Source organism: Neovison vison, chromosome 12 (genome assembly GCF_020171115.1).
Source record: "Neovison vison isolate M4711 chromosome 12, ASM_NN_V1, whole genome shotgun sequence".
Taxonomy (NCBI): domain Eukaryota; kingdom Metazoa; phylum Chordata; class Mammalia; order Carnivora; family Mustelidae; genus Neogale; species Neogale vison.
Genome location: NC_058102.1, coordinates 61,163,940 through 61,179,875, shown reverse-complemented (window position 1 = coordinate 61,179,875; position 15,936 = coordinate 61,163,940). Strand labels below are relative to the sequence as shown.

At 35.6% G+C, this 15,936-nt stretch overlaps 1 protein-coding gene across 1 annotated transcript in view; it reads right to left on the bottom strand.

Moving 5' to 3' along the window:
* PIK3C2G (phosphatidylinositol-4-phosphate 3-kinase catalytic subunit type 2 gamma) overlaps positions 1-15,123 on the bottom strand; it is a 364,772-nt gene extending 349,649 nt beyond the window's left edge. The window contains exon 1 of the mRNA XM_044227234.1: positions 15,079-15,123. The gene's annotated coding sequence lies outside the window, so the exon portion shown is untranslated. The remainder of the gene's footprint in view (positions 1-15,078) is intronic.
* Between the last annotated feature and the right edge of the window lie 813 nt (positions 15,124-15,936).

Genomic DNA, 15,936 nt, shown 5'->3' with positions numbered 1-15,936 from the left:
AGAGGAGCACCTGGCTGGCACAGTCTGTTGAGCCGCCAACTCTTGGTTTTGGCTCAGGTCATGATCTCAGTGTCGGGAGATGGAGCCCCATGAAGGGCCCTCAGGCTCTGCACTCAGTGAGGAGCCGCACATTCCTCTCTTCCTCTCCCTTTGCCCCTAACCCTACCCACCTATCCCCACATTCTCTCTCGCTCTCAGAAATAAATAAATCTAACGCCTGGATGATCCTCAGTGGTCTGGGGTGCAGGCTTCAAAAATAAATAAATCTAAAAAAAATAAATAAATAAAAATAAATAAATAAATCTTTTTTTTTTTTTTTTAAGATTTTATTTATTTGACAGAGATCACAAGTAGGCAGAGAGGCAGGTAGAGAGAGGGGAAGGGAAGCAGGCTCCCCGCTGAGCAGAGAGCCTGATGTGGGGCTCAATCCCAGGATCCTGAGATCATGAACTGAGCCAAAGGCAGGGGCCTCAACCCACTGAGCCACCCAGGTGCCCCATAAATAAGTCTTAAAAAAAAAAATAGAATTTTAGAAATGAAGGACCTGTAAGCAATGTGGATGAACCTTGACCTTGACTCCTATTGCTTGGTAAGTGGGCATGGGAGAATGAATAGCTTCCACAGGAGGGCTATAAAGGAGCGGGTCCTGGGGAGAGCCAGATTTCCCTTTAGGAAAAGGGAGTAAAGGAAGGCGAAAGACTTCAACAACACATCTTGTATAGATTAACCCTCATCTGGAAAAAAGTGCTTCCCTCTATATTTTGCAACTTGGAGTTTCTGTCACTCTTCTTACATTGAAGGGGCACAGAGTACAAAGCACTAGTTAATTCTGATCTTGTTTTTAAAATTAGCTATTTAAGTATCTTGAAATTGTTTAAATAACAATGTATTAGTATGTTTATAGTAATCAATTTCAGGCATATCAAGTCACATTTTTAGAATGTGAGACTATTCTTTAAAAGGAATTAATTTATGAAACATGCATTTACATTATAAAGTACCAGCAATAGATTGTTCTCTGGCATTTCAAACTGCCTAGAATTAGAGTTAAACCACAAATAGTTATATAAGTAAGCTTAATTTCATTGTATCCTGATCCAAAATCATTTGGACTAATTTGTTTTATCTGACCTAGGAACTTAACCCTTAAATATTTTCTTGGGAAACAATAATAAGACAATTCCAGGGGCTAAACATAATTTCATGAAACTAAAACAAATTGCTTTTCTACCCTATCCTCCAATATATAAATTTTTATCTATTTTACCTTTTTAAAAAACATGAATCTAGGCATTTTAAAATAAATATATAAATTGATATTTTATATAAATAAATATTGATCATATTTATTTCCATCTAGTTTAAGCTTGATTGTTAAATATACTACATAGCTTGGCAAAGTTTTCCATACATGCAAAAGGTTACCTTTTCTGTAAATACCTGAAATAAGTAGCAGAAGCAAGCCAATACCAAATTTTTCTTTTGGGGGAACTCTAATATGCATCTGAAACTAAAGCAATAAATAGTTTTATCACACAAATGAAAACTCATTACATGACAGTAGCTTTCCAGGACACAGTTTGAGAAGAATTGTGTGGCTGAGCAAAGCTGAGGGAGCAATAACGCCCCATTACCACCATCTGCCTGGATGCAGAAGTGGGAGCAGAGACACACATACCACATGGTATTCAATACTGTTCTAGTAGCTAGAAACATGTCCACATTTTCACCAAATACATTCAGATTTCTAGGTGAATTAGATATTCAAAATAGGGGCACCTCAGTGGCTCAGTCACTTAAGCATGTGCTTTCAGCTCAGGTCATGGTCCCAGGGTCCTGGGATCGAGTTCCACTTTGGGCTCCCTGCTCAGCAGGAAGCCTGCTTCTCCCTCTCCATCTGCCTGCCACTCCTCCTGCTTGTCCCTCTCTCTCTCTCTCTGTCAAATAGATAAAAATCTTTAAAAATAAATAAATGCTCAAGATATTACAGGTATAAAGAGGTATGTACTTAATGATTTAATATTAACATAATCTTTAGCACATAATGTGAATTCTTAAGAAATCAAGATTTCAGAGGGTATGTGCTTTGGTGAGTGCTGTGAAGTGTGTAAACCTGGCGATTCACAGACCTGTACCCCTGGGGATAAAAATATATTATATATTTATAAAAAAAAAATCAAGATTTCAGCTCAATCTTTTTTTTTTCCAGCCGAATCTTTGAGCTATTGCTATTATGAGTTTGATTTGACTATGATTTAGAGAGAGATCCTAGAAATTTTTAAAAAGCCAAGTGTAGCGGACACTTGGGTGGCTCAGTCAGTTAAGTGTCCAAGTCTTGATTTCGACTCAGGTCATGATCTCAGGGTCCTGAGATCAAACCACAGGTGGGGCTCCATGCTGGGTGTGGATTCTGCTTAAGATCTTAAGATTCTCTCCCTCTCCCACTGCCCCTCCATACCACTCCTTCCCCCATGCACACATGCTTTTCTCTACCTCAAAAAAAAAAAAAAAAAAAGTGTAGGAGAAAAACATAATAATATAAATACAGTGGTACCAACCCATACACCACAAGGCCTTCCTTTAAAATATGTGTGTCCTACTTAAAATATACCTCCAAAAGGCATATATAATACTATTCACTACATAGGATCTACAATAAGAATGCATTTAAAAACCAACATAGGATACGAATTGAGTGAAATAGTATTATTTAAAAGAAAACCGTAGGCCCCAAATAATGTCACTTAGATCTAGTTTCCAAACCAGGGCTTAATCCTTAATATAATTACAGTTTCAATCTCCTCCAGAAATTCAGTCTTAACTGTCAGTCAGGATTTTTTCAATCACACCAATGAGTCTGCTTAGAGCCCCCTCCATTTCCCCCAACCCCAAAAGGAAGATTAGGTAATCTGCATAAGACCCCTAGCCTTTTCCCCAAGGCAAGCAGCCTTGCTTGAAACAATCCTTTTCTTTTGTTTTCTTGCCCCATCCTCCTTTTATAAAAACCTTCCATTGTGTACAACTCCTCAGAGTGCCCTCTATTTGCTAGATAGGATGCTGACTGATTAATGAATTGTTTAATAAAGCCAATAAGATCTTTAAAATTTACTTGGTTGAATGTTATTTAACAGTATGTAAAGGTTAGATGAAAAAAATAAACAGTAAGGCAGAATCAGAAAATTTTAAAACATCCTGGGAAGCTTATAAATTACCAAAATAAAAATTTGTTCATAGACCATGAGTTTAGTAAATGAGTTCAGTTTCCTTATCTTAGAATAATGGTAATTTAAAAAGTTGGGGTTTTCAAGATCAGTTCAGTTGTTTTCTTTATAATGCTGCCTGGTTGGTAGTAAGTGATTTAAAAAATTAATCCTATATTTTAAAAAAATTTAAAAACCTGGGTGCCTAGGTGGCTCAGTTGGTTAAGGGACTGCCTTCAGCTCAGGTCATGATCCCGGCCTCGGGCTCCAGCTCCACGGGGAGTCTGCTCTTCCTTCTGACATTCTCCCCTCTTCTCTCCCACTCTCTCTCTCAAATGGATAAATAATATCTTTTTAAAAAATTTAAAAACCAAACAATATATATTCGTAGTATGACTATGACATTACCAGCCATAAAAACTGACAACTATTCATTTGATCACCCCAGTTTTCACTATACACGAGTCAAAGTAGATCAAACTGAAATACAAGGGGGAAGAAATGGCAAACACTTGCTTTGTTATCTGAAGGAGAATAAATCTGCCAGCCTGAAAAATGGTAAGATGACTCATTTCCCTGCTACTGCTTAATTTGGATCTAGAGTCTGATCAGCTTTCCTCCTAACCCAAAAAAAGATATCTGTAGCCAGAGCTGCTGTATCAACTCTCGTTTTACATGCTTTCTAAGATTAAATTTTACATTATTGCAAATATCTGGAGTCTACAGTGGCTAAGCATTTGGTTTACTACATCTGGGAACGGGAGATGAGAAAGTGTCATGAAAAACTGCAAAAGTAGACTATTTTTGGGAAAAGGACTATATATCGATTAGAATTACCTAGAAATATGTTTACCTTCTCAAAGTCGTCAACCAGATAACAAAAGCAAGAGAGATGAAGTTCAGAATTTAGATAAATTGATTGTTAGCGTTCAGTAATTAAACAAAGTCAGCTCACATTTACTGTTCCTCTAGCTGAAAAACTAAGAAACGTGTTCTAACAGCAACCAAGTAAAAATGAAATGAGTCAGGAGAAGGTACAGACATTATGGTATGAGTCATCAGTGGAGAAAACCTTCATTCCTGAAAGGTGAGTAATTGAGAAAAAAAAAAAAACAAAAAACACAGGAGAAGTGAAAATATTTTGTAAGAAGTAAGATGACTTTAACAATCAAGACACAAAGGAAAAATTACTTTTGAAAAATATATGCGATAGTAAACCTAAATAAATTCTATAAAAACTTAAGCTATAGATGTATTTTAAAGCTTTTATTTATTTACGTGAGAGAGAGAGCACAAGCAGGGGAAGGAGCAGAAACGGAGAGAGGGGGATAAGCCGACTTTCCACTGAATGGGGAGCCCAATGCAGGGCTCATCTCAGAACCCTGAGATCATGACCTGAGCCAATGTCAGATGCTTAACTGATTGAGCCACCCAGGTGCCCCAAACTATATGTTTTTTTAATAAAATTAAAGAACCATGTGTTTGATTAAATATGATATAAAAATAAAGTATAAGATAACATAGCAATAAAATACAGGATAAAAATATAGAAGAAATTGGGTAAAAGGGAGATGTTAATAAAAACAGAGCTTAATGAGCTGTTGAAATGTAAAGAAACTAAAAATTTAGTCACACATTTAAAAATAGTCATTAAAAGCAGAATTGGGGGGGGGTGCCTCGGTGGCTCAGTCAGTTAAGCATCTGCCTTCAGCTCAGGTCATGATCTCAGGGTCCTAGGATAGCGCCCTGCATCTGTGTCTCCCTTTCCCTCTGCCTCTCCCCGCAGCCCATGCTCTCTCTATTTTTCTCTCTCTGCCAAGTAAACAAATTAATTAAATGTTTAAAAATAAATAAAAGCAGAATTGGCACAGCAGAAAATGAAATTTGAATACAAAGGAAAAGGAGCTAATGGTAGAAATGATTGGGAAGTGTTATAGCAATTGCAACAGAGAAAGCACAACTAACATCATACTGAAATTCTAAAAATAAAATGAAAGAATAGAAAGGTAACATTAAATATTGTAAAAGTAAATCAAAGTAGGCTGAGTAAAGCTCTGAATATGCATATCAAACCTGCATATGTACATGACACATACACACCCAACCAGGAAAAAAAAAAAAGAAAAAAATATGTAAACTTATTAAATTTCAAAAATTAAGTATTTACCTTTAAAAAGAAGTGGGAGAACCTCTTCGACCTCAGCTGCAGCAACACCTTCCTAGGAACATCGCCAAAGGCAAGGGAAGCAAGGGCAAAAATGAACTATTGGGATTTCATCAAGATCAAAATCTTTTGCACAGCAAAGGAAACAGTTAACAAAATCAAAAGACAAATGACAGAATGGGAGAGGATATTTGCAAACGACGTATCAGGGCTAGTGTCCAAAATCTATAAAGAATTTAGCAAACTCAACACCCAAAGAACAAACAATCCAATCAAGAAATGGGCAGAGGACATGAACAGACATTTCTGCAAAGAAGACATCCAGATGGCCAACAGACACATGAAAAAGTGCTCCATATCACTCGGCATCAGGGAAATACAAATCAAAACCACAATGAGATATCACCTTACACCAGTCAGAATGGCTAAAATTAACAAGTCAGGAAATGACAGATGCTGGTGAGGATGTGGAGAAAGGGGAACCCTCCTACACTGTTGGTGGGAATGCAAGCTGGTGCAACCACTCTGGAAAACAGCATGGAGGTTCCTCAAAATGTTGAAAATAGAACTGCCCTATGACCCAGGAATTGCACTACTGGGTATTTACCCTAAAGATACAAACGTAGTGATCCAAAGGGGCACATGCACCCGAATGTTTATAGCAGCAATGTCCACAATAGCCAAACTATGGAAAGAACCTAGATGTCCATCAACAGATGAATGGATAAAGAAGAGGTGGTATTATATACACAATGGAATACTATGCAGCCATCAAAAGAAATGAAATCTTGCCATTTGCGACAACATGGATGGAACTAGAGCGTATCATGCTTAGTGAAATAAGTCAAGCAGAGAAAGACAACTATCATATCTCCCTGATATGAAGAAGTGGTGATGCAACATGGGGGCTTAGTGGGTAGGAGAAGAATAAATGAAACAAGATGGGATTGGGAGGGAGACAAACCATAAATGACTCTTAATCTCACAAAACAAACTGAGGGTTGCTGGGGGGAGGGGGGTTGGGAGAAGGGGGGTGGGGTTATGGACATTGGGGAGGGTATGTGCTTTGGTGAGTGCTGTGAAGTGTGTAAATCTGGCGATTCACAGACCTGTATCCCTGGGGATAAAAATATATGTTTATAAAAAATAAAAAAATTATAAAAAAAAAAGAAAAAAAAACGATCTCCATTCTATGGACTTTTTAAAAAAAATCTTAACCTATCTTTATTGAAGTATAGTGGTAGAGTTAAAACAAAAAAGAATAGCCTGTGGGGGGGGGGAGAAGTGGGAGGAGGAGGTGACGTGGGAAGAGGGAAGAAAAAAGAAAGAAAAATTTAGCTTATACATAGACTTCACCTTTAAGACAAGTGAACAATGGCTATATAGTTACATAGTTTTGAATGTTCAGTTTTCCATTTTGTGAGATCAGCTAAAACATATTTGCATGTAGGTATGTGCTCAGAAATCTTTGTACCCTTCTAACGGAAAAGGTGGATTGGTTGACAAAATTTTAACCAAAATAAGAATTCAAGAATAGGGAACTATGAGTAAGTTTTAAAAATTGGTTAATATTGACTTTAGACTTAATAATTACTGTAAACATAATTTAAAATATGATAACTTCAAAAATTATTTGGTATTAATAAACTAGATGAAAATCATAGCCTTTCAGCTAAAACTGAAAGGCATGCTAAATTTTCTGTTTTATAAGAAGAAAGGGGATTATATTATGTTGTTTTATTCTTATTGATGATTAAGAAAAAATAAGTTCAGGGGTGCCAAGGTGGCTCAGTTGGTTGAGCGATTGACTTGGTTTCTGCTCAGGTCATGGTATCAGAGTCATGAGATCAAGTCCCATGTTGGGTTTTGTGCTCACTGTGGAGTCTGCTTGAGATTCTCTTATTTTCTCACTGCCCCTGCCCCCCAGTTCACAATCTAAATAAATAAATAAATAAATAAATAAATAAAATCGGGGGGAAAAGTTCATATATATTTTTAACCTATATGTAAAATTGTTATGTATTATAGAGTCTTATTAGTTGAAGACAAATGGCATGTATAGTTTCTAGAATGATAGAATCAAAATTTGATGACATTTACATTATAATCACTGGGGAAATAGGAAATTAAAAATACGAGTTAAGAACAGAAAACAGAGTGACTCTAATGACAGTAAATATAAGTAACTAATTGTATTAAAAATCATTCAAAATATATTCCCGGGGCTCTTGGGTGGCTCAGTAGGTTAAGCCTCTGCTTTGGCTCAGGTCATGCTCTCAGGGTCCTGGGATCGAGCCCCGCATCAGGCTCTCTGATCAGCAGGGAGCCTGCTTCCCCTTCTCTCTCTGCCTGCCTCTCTGCTACTTGTGAACTCTCTGCCAAATAAATAAATCTTAAAAAAAAATACATATATATATATATTCTCAATTGTATAAATTTTGCAACAGAAACGTAAAAAGCATCAAAGTAAAGTTAAAAGTGTTGCCAAATATGTTACTCAAACATACACATACCATATGCACACAGACATACACACACCAACACACAAAATTAAATAAGATAGTAAATATTGGTGTCTAATATTAGAAAACAATAGAGAACAAAAAGCATCAAGAGCATTTTACTGCAACTTCTAAAGAAGTTATAATAGATATGGGCATTTGTGTATCAAATAAGAGTCTGTGTATGTGTGTGTGTTCACTTTTTAAAAAGTGAATTAACAGATGCTTCTGGGAATTTCTAACCAACACAACTTACTAGTGAAAATTTTATGTTTACATTTTATAATTTTTCTTTTTTAATCTGCCCAAGGGTGAATCTCTTAACAAAGAGTTCACCAATAAATCATAGCAGAAAAATAATTTTTGGATTTGATATTCTCATGTTTATGATTGTTTAAATGGTGAACTACAAATGAAAAAAATAATTAAGCAGATAAAAAATAATTTGCACATATTAACAATCACATTTTATTTAATGAAGGAACACTATGAAATTTCTCCTTCAAATCAAGAATAAGAAAATTATTTTTTCTGTCAATTATTTTAGAAATACAGCCAATGCAATAAGATAAATGAAGGTATAACCATTAGAAAGGAGGAGATTATTATTATTTGTAATGATATGCTAATGTATGGAGCATGTGTTAAGTACTTAAAAATGTGGAGGCATAATATTTCAAGATGAGACGATGTGAAATTAAAAAAAATATAAACTTTGGAAGAATTTATATATTTAATTCAATACCATTATTTGGGAAACTGATAAGCTGATTATAAGGCAATTTTGGTAAAGAAAAGGATGGAAAAAATACTAGTAGGGACTTGTGTATGAAAAGTAATACACATTTTAAAGACACAATAATTAAAACAGTGTACTAACTAAACAGTTATAGACGTATGCATCAAAGAAACTAAAAAGAAAATGCATGAATCAACCTTAGCATATTTCAGTTTTAGTTTAAGTTAGATATGAAAGAAATTCTGGGTTGCTTAATAGATGTAACTGGGCAGACACAGTTAATCACCTGGATAAAAAATGTTGACACCATTAAATATGGATTACAATTGTAAAGTAAGTTTTATAGGGAATAAAGGACTAAAATGTGGAATCGTGAGAATCCTGTATCAGTGGTTCTCAAACCATTGTGAAACATTAGATTGTGCTGTGAAACACAAGTTTGTCATTTGCTATGAGAAGTTGTCGGGAAAAATGCCCAAATATGTTTGAGAAATGCTTACTTACACTAAGGTAAGCATGTTTTTGTTTGTTTTAATATAAAAATACATAGACATTTTACTGTGCTTGTAAAATGTCAAGAAAGGGCTATAGTTTGTAGCATTTTAAAACTACTCTACTCAAGATACTTTTTTGAGAGCACTTTCGTTTTTGGTCTGGCCTCTTGGTCACCAGTGGCAGAAAATGCAATAGAGAATATGATGTGAAGTAAGAACATGAACACTGTCACAACTAAGCCTCTCTTTCTCTCTCTTGAAGTTCTTTTTCTCTAAATACGTTGGCTTCTGTATTTTCTACAGCAAAATGGACCTTTTCTTCAGAATGGGAAATATGGGTAGAGACTTTTGGGAAATGTGTTTTTCCTGCATAATAAATGACATCAGTTTGAAAATTTAGAGCAGGAATCAGATTGAACGGGCTTCGATCATATGCACATTTTTTGGGTTAATCACAGGGTTCAGTGGTAGGCAGAGAGGGAAGTACAAGGATTAGCTCAGACTAGACCTAAGTCTAACTCTATATTCGGTTAACAGAAGAATGAATACCCAGACATGGCCATACCCCTTCTAGCCACGCTCATTAATATTTTCTGAAAGACTGTCTGTCATAATATATTCTGGAAACTGCTGCTTAGGAGGAAAAAAATAAATTTAATAATTACAACCATTGCAAACATCTGTTGAGTGATTACTTAGGAGGTGCAAAGCATTACTCTAAGTGCTTCCTGTTTTTAACTCATTTAATCCTAATACAAAACTTAAGCTTCATGATGGTCCATTGAATAGGCATTATCAATATCTTCATTTTAGAAGAAATTGAGGCACAGAGCATGTAAGTGTTTTTAAGAGCTTATACAGCTAGAAAATGGAAGAGTTAGAATCAACTCTTAACAATTAGAAAAAAGGATTATTATATTTTAAGAGATCAGCTCAACAACCCACTCTCGATGTCAGTGATTTTGATATCATCTTTTGGACAACTAGTATTATAAGAAATTGTTGATTGGTAGTAACATAAACTTAAAGCATGAGGTAACAAAAATAATTAAATGGTACTCTATAAAGATTAGCAAACCAAATACTGTACTTTTAAAATACATATCAGGAAGATTTTTAGTCTTTTTAAAAATTTTGCACACTACTTATGGTTTTGTGATTTTAAGGAATAGTATATGTATACTTCATCTGTTATATTTAGCAATAGAAAACTATTTGATAACTCTAAAGGTTTAAAAATAATTTGAAATAGCAAAGCTATGGGGTTGGCAAAGTAACTGGAAATTGACATGAGTTCACAAAAATTAACACAAAAAATGAAATGACAGTCTACTAAAGTGGATTGCTTTACCACCAAATGTGGTGGTAAGCATGTGAACCCTTAATAAAAAGGAAAATTAAAGTAAGTTGTTGGAAAGGCATAGGGAAGGCCTCTAATCTGTTCTGTTTCAAAGACTGGAAAAACATTATGCCTGTGTTGTGTGAGTTCTTCCCTTTGAGGCAGTCAGTGTTTATGTCTTCTTATTCATAAAATGAAAGTATATTGAACACCTATTCTATTCCAGTCACTGCGGTAGACAGTGGAGATATGACCTTGAATAGAGATAAGACCATGGTCTTCCTTTTACGGTGCTGAAAATCCTGAGAATGAGCTAAGAAAGTAATTTTGAATGTTATATGCATGTTACAAAAAGAAGGTGTTTTTTTCCCCCTTCTTCAACTCTGAAACTCCAACCAAGTGAAAATAATGAGCTATAAAGTAGTAGTAGTAGGGGGTGGCTAATAATGGTGAATTACATCAAAGAGCATACAGTGTTCTTGGATAAAATCACTGTAAGTTTTGAAAAAAAGATCAAAAACCTCCTGACAGCAGTTTTTTTCTGAGGATGTATGTGTTTGAGTGTGTGCGTGTGCATGTGTGCCTGCCCGTATGTGTGTGTAATAATGTATTCAGATAATTTGAAACTAGGTATGGGTATGTGGAATTATTTTTAGTTCCTTAGATTTGGATACATTAAAAGCTCATTGGGAACAGAAAATAGGGCACATCTGAGGGGATTCAATCAGAACATAATTGATCAGAGTAAAGATAACAGAATATACACGTATTGCTGATTTCTCTGGATAAACATTTTCTTAAAGTTTGAATACTTAGCCATGCATGTGTATATGCAAGCGTATGGGCATGTGCACATGCACACACCTACACACAATGAATAAACAACAAATCCGATCTTATAGAATTATTTCAATACTGTGAGGAACATCATCATGAAGGCTCTAAGAAAGAGCGTTCTCCAAATAATTGAAGAACTGGGTTGCTGAGTAATCAAGCATGCAGACATCCCATGCATGGTTTTAGAGGACAGGCTATTAGTCTCAAAAGGTAGAGGAGAACAAAAGTGGTGACACTGGTTTAAATTAGCTGGACAAATACCTTGTCATGGCCCATCTGACCTTCCGTCCCAGCCTTCAATATGAGCCAGGTAGATGTCTTTCTGTCTTGGAGAATGTTTACTCAAAAAGTAGAGTAGATGAGAAAATGTTCTGAACAATAGATCTGAATCCAGGCTGTGTGCTCACATAGCTAATTTTTCTGACTTCCTTCATACACAGTCTTTCAAGAAGGAACTGTCTCAGAAAAAAATCACTCCTATTCAAAGATGCACAATTATAAGAAAATAATCAGAATGCAACCTAAGCAAAAATATCACAACAAAAGAGGAGGCCAACAATGATGGTGAAAAAAATCAGATGAGGGGGCGCCTGGGTGGCTTAGTGGGTTAAGCCGCTGCCTTCGGCTCAGGTCATGATCTCAGAGTCCTGGGATTGAGTCCCACATCGGGCTCTCTGCTCAGCAGGGAGCCTGCTTCCTCCTCTCTCTCTCTCTGCCTGCCTCTCTGCCTACTTGTGATCTCTGTCTATCAAATAAATAAATAAAATCTTTAAAAAAAAATCAGATGAGGAATGTAAGTCAATCAATATTCAGCAAGACTGTCTTTCAAGAAGTAGAACAAGATGAAAACATGTTTTCATAAAGAATGGTGAGTAAAATTATAGTAAATATGTGGATAATTCTAAACTATCATTGGTTGTACAAACAATAATAATTGTTAATTTGGAGATCAAATAAACTAGGTATAATTAAATACTAGACCACAAGTCTATGTAAGTCAGGGTTGGGTGATTCAGATTTTAAAACTTCTTTGTATTGTCCAGGAAGAAGTACAGATACGGATAATTGTAGATGTTTCAGGAATGCATGCTTAATTTTTAGATGTAACCACTAAGATAACAGAGGGTGTATCTTTCTACAGCAGAGAGAGAGAAAGAAATGAAAGCAGTAGCAACAACAACAATCCTTGATCAATTTGGAAGAAGGTCCAGTGATGTCAGGAAAATAGAGAAAATCCTCAAATACAAGCCTTCTCTAAAGCAGTAAAAATGAAAAGGTGTGTATCAGAAGCACATAAATGTAAATAGTCTGACTATATTTTGTAAAATCTCTAGTTTGTGACATTGTATTAAAAAAGAAAAAAGCCCATCTGAGGTGTATGGAGAGGTGTATGGAGACCTACTAGCTATGCAAGAATAAGGATTGCTTAAAATGAAAAGGACAGGGAAACATATCCCAGGCAAACAGTAACAATAGAAAACTGGTGTCATTATGTTATAAACAGCCCAAACAGATCTATCTGCAAAAAAAAAATATGTCTAGAGGAGAAAAGAAGCACTTAAGAACTAAAAGACTGAATTCACCTTCTAGGTATCTGAGATATGTATGTACCGAAAGCAGTTCCTTCAGAATTCCTGCCATTACACGTAATAGTGCTACAAGAGAAACTGACAAATCCACTTTCATAATGAAAGGATTAAATAGAAATCTCACAAGATTTATAGATCAATTAGATAAAATATCATTAGGCATGCAGAAGAGTTGAAAAAAATGACAAGCTTGATTGTAATGGACATATGTAGAATATTGCATTCAATTAGTGCAAATTACACATTCTTTTCAAGGACAAGTGTTGCTTATGGAAATTGACCATATAATCTGTGACTTTTTTTTTTTTTTTAAAGGAGACTATTGCCTTATTACTTTGTTGGAAGGTAATGGGCAATTTTTTTTTAAGATTTTATTTATTATTTAACGGAAAGAGAGATCACAAGTAGGCAGAGAGAGAAGTCAGGCTCCCGCCGAGCAGAGAGCCTAATGCGGGGCTCTATCCCAGGACCCTGAGATCGTGACCTGGGCCAAAGGCAGAGGCTTTTACCCACTGAGCCACCCAGGCGCCCCTAATCTGTGACTTCTAACTTCTAAAGTTAGTACTATACAGACTATTCTTTCTGACCCCAGTATATAATTAAATACCAATAAAAAGAAGATAATTTACAAAACAACTCACAAATACTAAACTTCAAAACATTTCTAAATAATTCAAAAAGCAAAAAATCACAATAAAAAGGAAAATATTTAGAAATATAAAACAAAGTTGTCAAGAAAAGAAACATGTTTGTGCTAAGTTAGACGTTCAAAGATACACATCATCCTTATTCTTGTAGCAGAAAACAATTCTTGAAAATACTCCATCCAACAGAAAAGTAACTAATAACTTAAAAATGTACAAATCATATCATTAAAGGACTATTGCTAAGAGCTGATAAGAAATAGATTTATGCCTAATTACAAGGATTCATTTTTTGCTATGGTTGTCTCTGTATCATTTTATCGGATCATAAATTTGGAAAAGAAACTAATAATTTAATTACACATCCAACCCAATATATTTCCAGACAGGAAACAACTACTATAACACTTTTTCTTTCTAAACTCCTAGAAAATTATACTGTGCTGTTTGCTTACTTGAAAAGGGCTTCCTCACGGCGAAAATGATCCCAGCTGAGAGAGGAAAAAAAAGTGAAATCATGGCCCAGAGGCTGACACTAGCAACAAATGAGCTTGTTCACTGAATGAATCAGTAAACGCATCTGCTTAACGTGATCCTTTTGCATAGAAGCTGGCTGCAGCCATCTTCTTTGCCCGCTCAGTCCTGGTACTATTTACTGTGCTCAATCCACAGACTTTCTTTCTATGTGGCCCAGATGGCAAGTAGACACGTATGGAATAGCATGCCATGGAAAGAGCCCTTGAGCTGGAACAAGAAAACCTTGATTCAAATGACCTGGGTGACGTTATTCATAACGTAAGTGACATGTGTTCTTTAACCTCTCTGCTGTTATCTGATATACAGTAAGACGTTAGATAAAGTATTTTAAAAGTTTGACACTATATACACGTTACATACTATAATTGCTTTTTTTTAAAGTAAGGCATATAATTTCTATCTTTAATACCAGAAATACCAGAAATAATACCAGAAATCGATTTGTTTGCCAGGTCAGCAAGTAAGGGGGTGATTGGGACACCCCGCTGGCCTTCAGTGAGCTGCCAGTTCGGAGCCCAGCCTGGAGTGACAAAACAGAAAGAAAACAACTGCTTTTCTCCAGCAGGGACTCCAGTCAGTTTGAAGCCTATACGTTAAGAATATCCACCCTTTCTTTAACAAGAAAAGCCTTTTGGAGTCACCATGAGCATGCAATCTGTAGACTGCTAGCACCCGCTTCAAGATACTGAAGAAAATGTGCACAAAGAAAAAATCTACCAACAGACATGACTGAAATTGGCTCAAGACTGAGGGACATAAAAGTGAGCAGTTAGGAGATGACATAAAGGATACGATATCCACAGGGTCCACGAAGAAGAGACGGAGGGAAAGAGGGAGAGAGGGAGAAAAGGGATAATAAGGCATAATCAGTGTATCAGAGAATATTTACAAACTTACTCAGCTTTTAAACTCCTCTACCATTTAAGTTTTACAAGATCATTAAGCAGCTACTTTGCCTCAACAGTATATTTGAATTCAAGTACTCTTCTATGTATTTGTTAAGTACAGGAAGTTTACTTGTTTCAATGTCTTACCTGAAGCATAAATCTTCCTGAAATGAAACATGATCTCATTTCTTTTCAGGAGAGAAATACGCTCGTACAAGCTAAAACACTTCTATTTCAAGGGAACATTATGATTCCACTGAAAGCTTTTCTTCCTGTTTGGCAGGTTTGGCTTGTTTAGGAATCTATTTTTCATCAAACCCTGGAAGGCTATATGGAAAAAAGGAGTTTACATAATGAATACAGGATTTAAGCACAGAACTTAACAATGAATTAACTTCTCCGTGCTAAACAGAATTTGGGCCAAACAGCAACATGCAAACAAAAATATGTCTTTGAAAAAAGTAGGTAAGGTGAGCATATTTCTACGCTGTGTTTTTGCTCGTATTACTGTGCATTTGAATGCAGGAGTGGATGGGGACAGGAACAAGTGGTTTCAATTTGCAGAAGCAGAAGTGAACACTTGAAAATGCTACTCTAGCCATTCTGTGAGTTTGACTACCAAGTTATTTTCTTTATTTAATATGTTCCTTTTTTTTCAGGTTTAGCAAAATGTCAATTTTGTTTTCTCAACCTCAGGACCGTAGTAAATTTTGATTTTTAAAATATTTCTTATTATCTAATCATATTTCAAGAAAACAGAAATAAAAAGGAATATTTAGAAGGCTAACAAGAAAATAGGTGTGGGTATTTTGGTATATTGCTGTTAAAATGAGCAATGGGTGGAAATTTTGTGGCAGCCCATAAAATTGTCTAATTTGATCCAAGAACTATGTTCAGCCAGAAGCATGCTTCCTTTATTGGAGAAAGTTTTAGCAACCAAAAATATGTTGGGTCAATTTTTTTGTTACCAAAATATAATCATAGGATCCTCACTTTTTCTTGTTT